The sequence below is a fragment of the Coenobita brevimanus genome, chromosome 6, assembly GCF_032717465.1.
Source record: "Coenobita brevimanus isolate Jiangsu-jjx chromosome 6, ASM3271746v2, whole genome shotgun sequence".
Taxonomy (NCBI): domain Eukaryota; kingdom Metazoa; phylum Arthropoda; class Malacostraca; order Decapoda; family Coenobitidae; genus Coenobita; species Coenobita brevimanus.
This window is the reverse complement of record NC_136959.1, coordinates 15888361-15901762: the sequence shown is the minus strand read 5'-3', so window position 1 is coordinate 15901762 and position 13402 is coordinate 15888361. Positions and strand designations below refer to the sequence as shown.

Below are 13402 nucleotides of genomic sequence, written 5' to 3'. Positions count from 1 at the left end.
GTAGTCACAAAGCCAATTGGTGACCGATTTGGCCTTGTGAGCAGGTGCACCGTCCTTCTGAAACACTCGTGCACCTGTTAGCTCGAATGAGTCTGGTAAATGATCACACAGAAGCTCCAGGTAAACATCCTGATTCACTCTAACATTTTTGCGAAGCACAACAAGCTTCCCCAAACCTTGACCCGAGAAACAAGCCCGCACCATGAGTGAATCAGGATGTTTAACTGTGCTTTCTACATACCATGGGTCAAGTGGGTCACTACCTTTGCATCGATACACACGTGCTCCTCTGTTACAGGTAACACTAAACGTTGCCTCATCAGACCACAACACTGACAACCATTGCTCCTCACCCCAGTTTAGATATTTATTAGCAAAGGCAAGCCTACGAATTCTCTGGCTCTTGGTGAGAAGAGGCTTTTTCATAGGCCTATGACTTGTGTAACCAAGCTCATGCACCCTACGAGACACTGTTCTCACTGACACCTCACCAAACACTTCCAGGTTGCTCTCCTTAATTTTCCTTGGACTCACACGAGGATTAAACTCCACTGCACGTTTTAAAACATTAACAGACCTTGGGGAAGTTTTCCTAGGCCTACCAGACCTCGGTTTCTTTGTGGGAACTTCACCACTGTTTTCCAACCAAAACCAAGCACACCAATGACGCACTGTTGATCATGCCACACCAACCAATTCACTAATTTCCTTTGTCTGGTGGCCTGCCTCCTGTAGAGCAATGATCCGGGATATGATTTCACTCGATAGTTCACGGGTAGGTGCCATAACAAAGTGGTGAACCCCAAAACACTGCGAAACACTCGGTAAAAAATGGCGCAATTTGAGAGGGACACGCGGCGAAGTTCCTCTCTCTCAGGCAGCCTGTGGGCTACTGAGGTGGGAACCAACCAGCGCGTCGAAAGGCCTCAGGCTACCGTGATGTCATGCTCGCGGCGCAAACTTGTGGCTCAATTTTTACCCCCAAGAATGGGTTATTCTTTTTTGGCCATAAGTATTGCGCGCCCGGCGGACAACGCTCAATAATTTTGACGAGTACTGTACTACTATCTCTCCCCCATACTTCAGCATTTCACCACACACTCCATCAATTCCTGGGGCTTTCCTCAATTTAACTTTCTTCATTGCTTCCACAACTTCTATCCTACTGATTTCTTCCTGTCTCCTCACCTCCCTCCTTCTCCCAGCCATTCCCCAGCCACTTATACTCGCATTACTTCCTTCCTCTATGTTCAACAATTCCTTAAAGTGTTCTCTCCATCTGCTCACTTTTTCTCCCTTCTCCACTAGTAATCTACCATTTTTATCTTTCACTCCCCTGCTAACTTCACTTCCACCCTGTCTTACTCTTTTCACCTCTTACCAGAACATTTTCTTACGGTCCCTCCACTTTACACTCAAGTTCCTTCCAAATTCCTCATCTGATCACTTCTAACTCTCTCATACTAATCTTTTCACCTCTCTTTTTCTTTCTGCATATAACTCTCTCTTCCGCCTCTCAACTTCTTTCACGAAATTTAATTATGGAGACTTTTCATTTGTTTACTTTTTACAACTTTTATGCCTGCAAGTGATTTCCCTGTTGATTTTCTTTCTCCATTGACATTGTTTCCTTGTTATTATCCATGTCTTTTTTCTTTATTGACAATTATTTTGTGGAGTGGCTTTCGTTTTCCATTTCTAAACTGTAGGTTAGGTTGTCAAATTGTTAGGTACAGTTAGGTTAGATTTAGTTTAAACTACAGGTATTAGGTTAGGTTAGGTTAACCAGTGGGTTAGAGTATGTTACATTGTTGGGTGCTGGTGATTTGTTAAGGATTAGGTCATATATGATGCAACACTTCACAGTTCATTCACACTTAAACACCCATATACAGTACCCTCGCATCCAGTACGGTATTTTTGTCAGACAGTACTACCATTCATTCATTCATTCATTGCCAGACGCCATGTATCCCAGACGAGGTGGGCAAGGGCTTAGAGTTAATTGTTTTACAGGGAGGGGCACTAATCCTCCACCAACCCCACTTGACGTAGGGATGCCAACAGCATCTGGTGTTCCCAGGCGGTCACTCATCCAAGTACTAACCAGACCCAACGTTGCTTAACTTCGCTGACGGGAAGCGATGTACTCAACGTGGTATGGCCGTTACTGGACTAAATCCATACTGGACAAACAACAGACCTTATGGGAAAAATGAATAATGTCAGACAAACCTTGAAAAAGTCCCCCCAAAATTCAGCTTAACTACATTTTGTCACAGCTAAGATTTTACCGACCTTTTAGGTTAGTCGTGATGGGCTTGGGAGTGGGAAGGGGGAGGGATTTCTGAGGCTGTAGGAGGTCCTACTGACCCCCTGGAGGAGGCCTTCAGGATCCTGAGGAGGTCCCTCTGCCTCAACTTCCCTCATAAATCCCTCATGGTCACACACTGACACATCGTTGTCTTTGTCATCAGGGGGAAGTCACTGCAATTTGACTGGCATACGTCATGAGGAAGGTGTACTGGACTGGCTTGGCAGTACTGGGGAAATGTTCCTCGGTGTTGGCCATCTTCCCAGGCATGGGCAGGTAATAGTACTGGATGCAGCATGTCAGTGCTAGGGTAGAACTCCTTGGATTTGGCCCACTTTGCACAGCCAATCTGTACTAGCCCAACAAATCCGTACTAAAGTAATAAATTATTTTTTTGATGACACTACTGGAAAAAAATAGTACTGGACATGAGGGTACTATACAAAGTCTAATATCACTAACTCTCAACTCAGTACAGCCATCTCCCTAAATCAAGACTTATCCAAGAGCAATGAATGGGGACAAAACAATCTTGTCTTATTTAATGCTGGTAAAACCAAATATATACAATTTACTAATAGACAGATTTTGCCAGATTCACATAGTACCTTCAGTACTACTAATATTCCCATCTCCGAAAGCATTGAAATTCTCGGTGTCTCACAAAACAATGCCTTTAGCTGGACCTCTCATGTTTTGCTAAAACCGCCCCAAAGAAACTTGGATTATTGTACAGAGTCCGTAACTTCTTCACTGACGAGCAGTTAGGTGTAATTTATGAGTCATGTGCGCTCTCATCTTGAATATTTCTCACCCTTGTGGAATGGATATGGAGAGGTTGCACTAAAACAACTAGACAAAATTCAGAACGAAGCTGTTGGAATTATTAATAACCTGCTATTATAAATAAACTACCTCCCCTACAAGTAAGATGGAATGTTGCCTCCCTTGCATTACAGTAAGACCTCACTATGATGGACTAATTCTGTTGGAATTATTAATAACCTGCTATTACAAATAAACTACCTCCCCTACAAGTAAGAAGGAATGTTGCCTCCCTTGCATTACAGTAAGACCTCACTATAATGGACTAATTCTGGCCCAAGCCAGTCCAAAAAACGTAAAATTCCGATAAAAGCGACATCTGGACTTCCCCTCAGCTTTTTCCGATATATCAGACATTAATCCGGATCACGTGAATGGTTTTTAAACTGTTTTGACTACCATTGCAGTCCTGTACTGTGTTATAACTTCATTACATTAATCAAATGGTATAATATATATGATAATACTGTACTATACGCTGATAAACGTGTCTTTTATTTACCTTATTTTGGAGAACATACCTGAAGTGGTCAGGCAGTCTGGACTGCTTTTGGTTTTATCAGACTTTTTGCGATATATATATATATATATATATATATATATATATATATATATAGGAATATAGTCAGGTACCTCCTCGAGTCCGATAAAAACAAATTCTGGTCTATTAAAATCTGTTATATTGAGGTTTTTATTATACAGATATTTTTATGGCAAATGCTCAGAAGAAGTTGCATCCATTGTGCCACCTCTCCATGCCTTCCCTTGTGCTACACGGGCATCTGGTAGCACTCATGACTGGAATGTCACACAGCCATATTGCAGAACTTCTGCCTATCAGATTTCTTTTATTCCCTGAACTCCGTCTATCTGGAACTCGCTTTCCTGGAGTTGTTTCCCCCAAAACTTCAACCTACAGCTGTTCAAGTCCAACTGTTACAGATATTTTTTTAATGGAGGATGCCAGTAATCTGGTCTATCTATTTGTCTATTGCCAGAAGCCTTAATCCCATAAGGGGTGGCCGCGAACAAATTGCCTTCAAATCCCCCTGTCCAATGCCATTTCACTGCCCTGGTTCCAGCTCACACCCCCCCTCTCTCATATACTTCTCCACTCCATCCCTCCATCTCATCCTTGGCCTCTCCTCCTTCTCCTCCCCTCTGCCTCACTCACATACACTCTCCTCATTAGTGTCTCACTCTCCATCCTCTCCACATTGCCAAACCACCTCAGTGTGTTTCTCCTAATGCTTCCTGTCACATCCACATCCACACCACAACACTTCTTCACTTCCTCATTTGTCAGTCTGTCTCTCCATGTGACTCCACACGCTTCTCTCAAATAACTAATTTCCACTGCTCTCACTCTTGACTTGTTTCCTTCCAGCAACGTCCAAGCTTCACTTCCATACATTAGAATTGGTATCACAATACTGTTGTGTAGTAACTTTTTCACTTCCATGCTCACTTCCCTGTTTCTTATCACTGCTTTCAAGGAACCAGCAACCTTTCTTCCTTGATGTACCCTTTTAAGTACTTCAGCTTCTAAACTTCCATCCTTACTCTTCACACTACCCAAGTACTTAAACGAACTCACATTTTCCATTTCCTCCTCATCCAACCTCACTGTACATTCAGTAACTTCACTTCTCTCAAAGACCATAACTTTTCCCTACATTCACCTTTAGATTCCATTTCTTACACACTCTCCCAAACTCATCCACCAAGCCTTGCAGCTCCCCTTCATCTTCACCTAACAACACAGCATTATCTGCAAACAACAGTACAGGGAGTTTCCAAACACTACCCTCTCTCACTAGGGCCACTCCAGCATCCACTGCCCTACCTTGTTTCTCTTTTATAACCTCATCCATATACAGATTGAACAACCATGGAGACATGACATATTCCTGTTTCAATCCAACCATCGAATAGAAAAATTCACTCAGTTCGCTATCCACATGCACAGCAGCCTTAGCACTCTCATACATACTCTTCACGGCATTCAGCAGCTTCCCATCTACTCCATGTATTCTTAATACTTTCCACAATCCTTGTCCTTCCAGCTTGTCATATGCTTTCTCCAAATCTGGTGAATGGATTATTTTTTTTTATTCATTTGTTTTTCCTTCCTCTGTTCTGTCATTTAAAAAATATATATATATGAGATGGAGGGATGGGGTGGAGAGGTATACGAGAGAGGGGGGTGTAAGTTGGGAGGAAAGTAGTGAAATGGTGAGGGACAGGGCGACGTGGAGGCGATTTGTTTGTGGCCACCCCAAACGGGATTGAGGAGTCTGGCAATAGATAGATAGATAGATAGATAATGTTACCTATATGAGGTGAGATTAGAGTATATTTTGCTAGGCTTGATTATCTTCATGTAAGTTGTGGAATTCTCCATTTATCGTGAATCATGATGGAGTACCAAAAGGTGCATGGGATGCCAAGGCATGAGCAAGTCACCTCCACCATTACGCTGAGGAATCAAGCAAGAATTGACACAGCATATCTAAAAAACAACAGGGAAACATTTTTAACATGAAATGTTCAGAATTATTTTAGTTTCTGGGGAATTTCAAATATTTACCCTTCCCAGTCTAGAGTATTTTGAACCGTTGAACATGCAGTCAGAAATGAATAAAGTCATAAGCGATTTTACAATTGTTTTCCTTGTTTCAGAACCTTGTGTCGGGATTTTTCACGTGCCGTGAGAGAGCTCCTATGCGTTCGTATGTTCATTACTAATCGCTAGTAGGCATGGGCAAGCTCCTGACATGTGTGATGGGTAACTGTTTTTTTTTTTTCTTCCCCCGTGGCTGATTGGTGCTTTTGTTTTCATGTCCACCAATCATAGGTCAGCATAACTACTGATCACTTAGCACCTGATTTTGAATTTCAGTATCAGGATGGTGTCTCTGTGCTCCAGCTGGGAGAGTGATTACTTCTCAGTTATTGCAAAATTTCACGGGGATTGTTCAGACATCTGAAGCTACAGTATTAAGATTTTAAGACATCATGGTGTTCTGGCAGCTCAGGTGATTTGTAAAAACTGTTAAAATCCGTGTAGCTTCAGAGACGATAAACTTATTTGGTTTTGTACAGGCCTATTGTGAAATGTACCTGTGAAGATAGCATATGCATATTTAAAGTTAAGGATTTTCTACTACTTATTTTTATTTCATTTTACTTTTTTTTTTTTTTTTCAGGGAATATAAATATATAATGTACAGGAAAGATGTTGTCTAAAAACTTCTGGCCTTAGGTCTAAGCCTTCCTTGAGTCCTAAACAAGTGTCTTGTTTGACCAAGAAAAGGTGGTTTGAAATTTATTTGTGATAATGTGGGAAAAAACACGTCACTATATTTTAGTCTTGGACCTTGTTGGAGGGACATAAGTCAAGAGTGACAGCAGTGGAAGTGAGTTATTTGAAAAGAGCATGTGGAGTCACATGGAGAAACAAACTGGCAAATGAGGAAGTGAAGCAGCATTGTGGTGTGGATGTGGATGTGATAGTAAGCATTAGGAGAAATACATAGAGGGTTTGGCGATGTGGAGAGGATGGAGAGCGAGAGACTGACGAGGATAGAGTATGCTAAAGAGGTGGAGGGAGAGAGAGGGAGGGGGAGGCCAAGGATGAGATGGAGGGATGGAGTGGAGAGGTACATGAGAGACGGAGGTGCGAGCTGGGAGCAGGGCAGTGAAATGGTGGGGGATAGGGCGACATGGAGGCCATTTGTTTGTGGCCTCCCCATACAGAGTTAAGGCGTCTGGCGATAAATAGAGAGATAGAAATGTGTGCACTATAACTTTGACAACCTTCCACCCTCCTCCAATAGTCTGAGTTAGTGGGATTTTACCGCACCAGGTATGTTAAGCAAACACATTGTCAAAAGCACTTAATTTATTGTTGGAATGATCTGTTGTTCAGTGATATGTCATGCTATGAGACCTTCCTGTACATGGTAGCTGCATCTCAGGTGCAATGTGACAGATGTATGGTACTCATTTTGACATGATCTTAAATTCTTGTAAATGTGACTATGAAACTGGAATATAACACCGGCAAGGAAGCATACTTGGCTGGTGTTGAAAGCATCTGTCCTGCACTGAGTGATGCAGCACTTGGCTGTCTAGGGCTTGTCAGCATGCTCACCACAAGCGACTTAAGTGTTGTCAGATTCATTTGATGGTAAAATGTAATGGCACCATTGTTAGATTAAGGAGTATTAGCCTACTTGGAACCTCTCTTATCATGGACATTTTCACATGAGATACACATCATAATTTCTGGATGTAGAGACATTAACTTCTAGTATAACTATGATTTACTGCTGAAAATATTTGTCCACTAGCTACCTAAAGTATAATAAGAACTGGCTTGTCACCCAGGTGAGTGGTGTGAGAGCAGCTGGAGATTGGATGACTAACATGCTTGGCAGCCAGCAGTCAGTGCACCAAAGGAGCTGATGTGGACTCTACTGACCCCAGCTGTAAGGTAATGGTTGTGGCATGACTCACATCATACAATCCTGGCTGTTTGCATAAAGTGCTGTACAGTATTATCAGGTTCACAGTGATGCTTGTCTAATGGTAGCTTTTCCTCCAGGTCCACAACTGAAATAAGATCAGTGAAGCAGACACATCAGCACTGTGATCATCATGGAGGTTTCTAATAAATGGAATTTGTATTGCTATTCCCTGCATGTCAACAAGTGGGTTGGCGGAGGGTTAGTGCCCATCCCTGTAAACCAACTAACTCAAAGACAAATGACCACCCTGTACAGGATTATGGTGCTGGCTGTAGATAGGTAGATAGTAAATGATTATTATCATATGATACATGGTAAAAGGGGTTCATGGATAATTTAATGTACTGTATAGCAGTGGAAAATGAAGAATTTTGCTGTCACATATTTATGTCTTATTTTTTAAATAACAGAAGAGAGGAAGGAAAAACAAATGAATAAAAAAAAAGATAAACCACACACGAGATTTCTGGCATGTAGAAAGTAGATAGGTTTTCAGATGAGCACATACATAATTTCAGTCTGCTTGTGGGCAGTGATAACATATCTGTGTATTGACAATTATAGTTCCGTAGTAATTATTTTATGAAAATCATTGTTCAGTTTTAAGAATCTGTTATTAGTGCATAGTACCTACAGAAACATTTCCACATGACAGTTATGTTAGGCATTGGTCATAGTTGTGCCACATAGTAAGGTTAATAGTCTACTGGAGCAGAGTGGAAAGTACATAAGATTGGTAGGTATTAAAAGAGAGGGGGGGGATGATGTAATGGAGATGGTAAAGGAAAAAGCAGATATTAAATGAGAATCTGAGGTGAATCATGTAGTTATGGAAGTGGATAAAGAAGAACCACATGTTAAGTCAGAGAGTGAGGTTGATGAAATAATAGTTAAAGAAGAACCAAATGTTAAATTAGAGTGTGAAGCAGATGAAGAAATGTTATTTGTTGAGAATGGGATTGTCCATGACCCAGTGACCCTCTCACGTGTAGTTGAGAGGTTCAGATGTTTAGAGTGCAATAAACTGTTTTCCTCCAAGACTCTGCTTCCTCGGCACTCAGTAGTCCATACAGGAGTGAAGGAGTTTGTGTGTGAAGAATGTGGTAAACAGTTTAGGAGAAATAGTCACCTCTCCCAGCACCTAGTAACTCACACAGGAGTGAAGAAGTTCAAATGTGGTGAATGTGATAAAATGTTTGGTTCTAAAAGCAGACTAAATGAACATCTAGTAGTTCATTCAGGAATCAGGAAGTTCAAATGTAATGAGTGTGGTAAAGCATTTGGACAGAAAAGTCACCTAACTCGGCACCAAATGCAACATTCAGGAGTGAAGAACTTCAAGTGTGATGAATGTGGTAAACAGTTTAATCTTAAGCAGGTTCTCACCAGGCACTTGCAAATTCATTTAGGAGTAAAGAAGTTCAAATGTGATGAATGTGGTAAACTATTTGTTCAGAAAGATAATCTCATTCGACACCTGTTGGTTCATTCAGGAGTGAAGAATTTCCAGTGTGAAGAATGTGGTAAACTGTTTAGTGAGAAAGGCAACCTAACTCAGCACCTACTAATTCATTCTGGGATGAAGAAGTTCAAGTGTGATGAATGTGGTAAACTGTTTACTTATAAAGGCGACCTCAATAGACATCTGCTTGTTCATTCAGGAGTGAAAAAGTTCAAGTGTGATATATGTGACAAACGGTTTACAACCAAACAGGACAAAGACAGGCATACTGCCATTCACTGAAAAGTCTAAGAGGTATTGGTGTTTTCCATGGGATATGGTGATGTATAATAGAAACTCTGTAGAAAGCACGAGATCTGGACCTGTGCAAACAAAACTCATTTGCTAACAAATGCCCGTAGAGGCTGACAAAGATATTAAACACTAGCAGTACATACACAAAGGTTTTAAAGGCCTTAACAGTTCTGCTAAGCTGTTAGACCTCAGGAGCTCTTTTACTCTAAAAACAGGTATGCAAGTTGATACTGTGGTGATACCAACAGTACAAGCGGCACCAACACATTTATCAAGAAGAGGAAATATTTAATGAAGATGGTGACCAAGAACTAATTGGATCATGCTGGTATCACAAAGTACAGTAGAATACAAAGGACAGAAAGGAATAGGCCACTTACCCTCAAGTTGAAAGTGAAAATGATACTACTGTTAGCCAATGGGAGAATGTAACTGTGTGGCAGTTGCATTATTCAGCCTGTAGTATGTAGTGCTTTGACTCACACTAGGTGCACTAACTGTATAACCTATTTTTCATCTATTTGTAGAAATTACATTTGGGCTGAAAATGACTCCACCATAAAGATGCATTTGTGACAGAAATGCCAGAGAGAAGACCCCCTCCCTGTCTGTAAATTAGGAAGATAATGTCAGAGCACACTGAAGTAACAGTGGGGCATGAATGTAATGGAAAAAAATATAGATAATCTTTAAGGAGACATGGGACTATCTCAAAAAAAAAAAAAAAAAAAAAAAAAAAGTAATTCAATGACTGTAATGGTGAACAGAAATCAATTTTCAAGTATGAAGGTGATCCATCAATAAATAAGGAAGGTTTTTACATAAGGGATAGGTTAGGTTAGGATAAGTATGGTTAGGTTATCATAAAATAGGATAAGTAAGCTTGGGTTAAGTTCTGAATATTAAGGTTAGGTTTGGATAAGTAGACCCTTATAAAGGTAATGTACCTCAAAATGGCATTCTAAGATGGCACCTGGAAGCCTTCATGCACCATAAGATGGAGTCAGCATGTCTTCAGTGCCTTTAGGGATTGTAAACAAACATTGCATTTTAGGCACTTTTCACCACTTTTTAAAGGAAAAACAAAACAAAATAAAACAAAACTTGATAACACAGTCAGAAATACTAAATCCCATGAAGAGCTAAGGTAAAGAGAAAACAAGAAAGCTGTAAAATAAGATTTGTATTGTGTCTCCCTAAGGATTACCATAAATTAATTCCTTGGATCCATATTATGACATAGGTGGGGGATGGTTTTGTAAGGATGATGACTGGCTAGGTTAGGTTGGATTGGATTTGGTAAGATTGTTACATTAGGATGGAATGAGTGGGTTGGGTTAGGTTTCAGTGCAGCATTATGGTAAGAGTGAAGGCAGCTGCATGTGAGTGGGACTTTGACACTGTGTTGCTACACTTCTAAATGGTAATTATCGTACTGGCTCTTCAAAATAATCGTTTTTTTGCTGGAATTATTGTACACTATTAAATTCGTATTTTATAGTGTTTAATAATCTGATGTATTTTAAAATTGTCACCGATACCTTGGTGTATTTACTGAAAACGTACCCATTACAATGATCTTTATCAGAACCATAATATTGTAATGTGCTGACGTATACTCAGGTGTATTTTTATCACTTTTTATTTTGTATCAAAATTAGGCATACCATGAAGATCTCATATTAAAAATACTATTATAATCACTCATTTATTACCAGAAAAAAAAAAATATTACAAGGAAAAGAATTAGCCTCCGTGCCACACTAGAAAATCAATCTTTCTATACTTCATTTGCTTTATCTGGTCAGGGGCATTCCAAGAGTATTTGGCAACCAGGGCAGACCTATCCACTGGGACCCCCTACCTCCCAGAGATGAATAACATACAAACAAAACTTCACTGTAATAGTTTTACGGTAGTTTCAGAATTCAGGTTTAATGAAAATGGAGAGGAGAAAATGTGAGAGAATGGGAGTATGGATGGGGTATATGTGCAGGAGTAGGTGAAAATGAGAGGGCAAAGGAAGGAGTATGTATAGCTGTGAGTAAAAGATGGAAGAGGAGCATAAGACAGTATGGATCAGTTGGGTCAAGGATTGTGTGGGTAAAGTTGAAAGTTGGAATACTAATGTGGGCGATTGTGTGTGTGTGTATGTGCCAACGCAAGATCATGCTAGAAGGGTGAGAGAAGAGTTCTGGACAAATGTAGAAGTATGCATGGATAAGTTTGGAAGGAATGAGAGTGTTTTTGATTGGTGATATGAATGGTAAAGTTGGGAATCTGAAGGTGGATGGAATAGTTGGTGAGTGGGGTGTGCCTGCTGAGATAGATGAGAATCGGAGTGCGTTAGTGGACATTTGTGCTGGGAGGGGGTTGGTGGTAGCCAATACCCTCTTCAGGCATAAAATGATCCACAGGTATACATGGCGAGTGATGAGAAGGGTGGGTGGTGAACTGAATGAAAGGAAGGCAATGAGTGATTATGTGTGTGTGGATGAAAGGATGCGAAGATGTGTAATGGATGCAAGAGTTTATAGAGGTTGGGGGAGTGGACTTTCTGACCACTACTTGGTGGTGGCCAGAATTAGAATTCAAGTAAGATGGAGGAATAGAAGAAGGAAAAGACGAGAGGAAGGAGTAGTTGCAAGGAGAGTGGAAAGGTTACAAGAGGATGAGAAAATGGCAGAGTATAAGAGAGAAGTGGAGGAACGATTGGGCAAATATGAATTGGAGCAGATGTGAGATGTCGAAGGTGTTTGTAGGATATTTACAGAAGAAATATGTGCAGCATGTGATGTGGTGTGTGGAAGGAAGAGAAGACGGAGGGGGGGTGCAAGGAACAGCGTGGTGGACTGAAGAGGTGAAACAGGCTGTGGCACAAAAGAAGATAGCACACAATGAATGGATGAGAAATAGGGGCGTGGAAGAAGTTGAGAGGCAGAAGAGAGAGTTATATGTAGAAAGAAGGAGAGAGGTGAAAAGATTAGTAAGAGAGAGTAAGAAGAGAGTGGATGAGGAATTTGAAAGAAATTTGAGTGTAAAGTGGAGGGACTGTAAGAAATTGTACTGGAAAGAGGTGAAAAGAGTAAGACAGGGTGGAAAAGAAGTTAGCAGGGGAGTGAAAGATGAAAATGGTAGATTACTAGTGGAGAAGGGAGAAAAAGTGAGCAGATGGAGAAAACACTTTAAGGATTTGTTGAACGTAGAGGATGGAAGTAATGCGAGTATAAGTGGCTAGGGAATGGCTGGAAAAAGGAGGGAGGTGAGAAGACAGGAAGAAATCAGTAGGATAGAAGTTGTGGAAGCAATGAAGAAAGTTAAATCGGGGAAAGCCCCAGGAATTGATGGAGTGTGTGGTGAAATGCTGAAGCATGGGGGAGAGATAGTAATAGAATGGATGTGGAAGATGTGCAGATTGGCCTGGGAGGAAGGTAAGAGTCCCGGAGGATTGGAAGTCAGGTATAATTATTCCCTTGTACAAAGGAAAAGGGGAAAAAGAAGTGTGTGGTAATCATAGGGGCATTTGTCTTCTTAGTATAATAGGAAAAGTGTATGGTAGGATACATATTGACAGAGTTAGAGAAAGAACAGGGAAATTAGTTGGAGAAGAACAGGGAGGGTTTAGGAAGGGAAGAGGCTGTGTAGATCAGATATTCATTCTTAGATCTTTAGTGGAAAAGTTTCTAGAGAAGGGAAAGAAGTTGTATGAGGCTTTCATGGATTTGGAGAAAGCATATGACTGGGTGGATAGACATGGATTGTGGAAAGTGTTAAGAATATATGGAGTAGATGGGAAGTTGTTGAATGCTGTGAAGAGTATGTACGATGGTGCGAAGGCTGCAGTGCGTGTGGATGGTGAACTAAGTGAATTTTTCTCTTTGAAAGTTGGGTTGAAACAGGGATGTGTCATGTCTCCATGGTTGTTCAATCTGTTCATGGATGGGGTAAGAAAAGAGGTACAAGGTAGGGTAGTGG

General features: G+C 40.8%; 1 pseudogene; it reads right to left on the bottom strand.

Moving 5' to 3' along the window:
- Nucleotides 1-2058: 2058 nt before the first annotated feature.
- LOC145403064 (5S ribosomal RNA) lies at nt 2059-2172 on the bottom strand (annotated as a pseudogene).
- Nucleotides 2173-13402: the final 11230 nt, after the last annotated feature.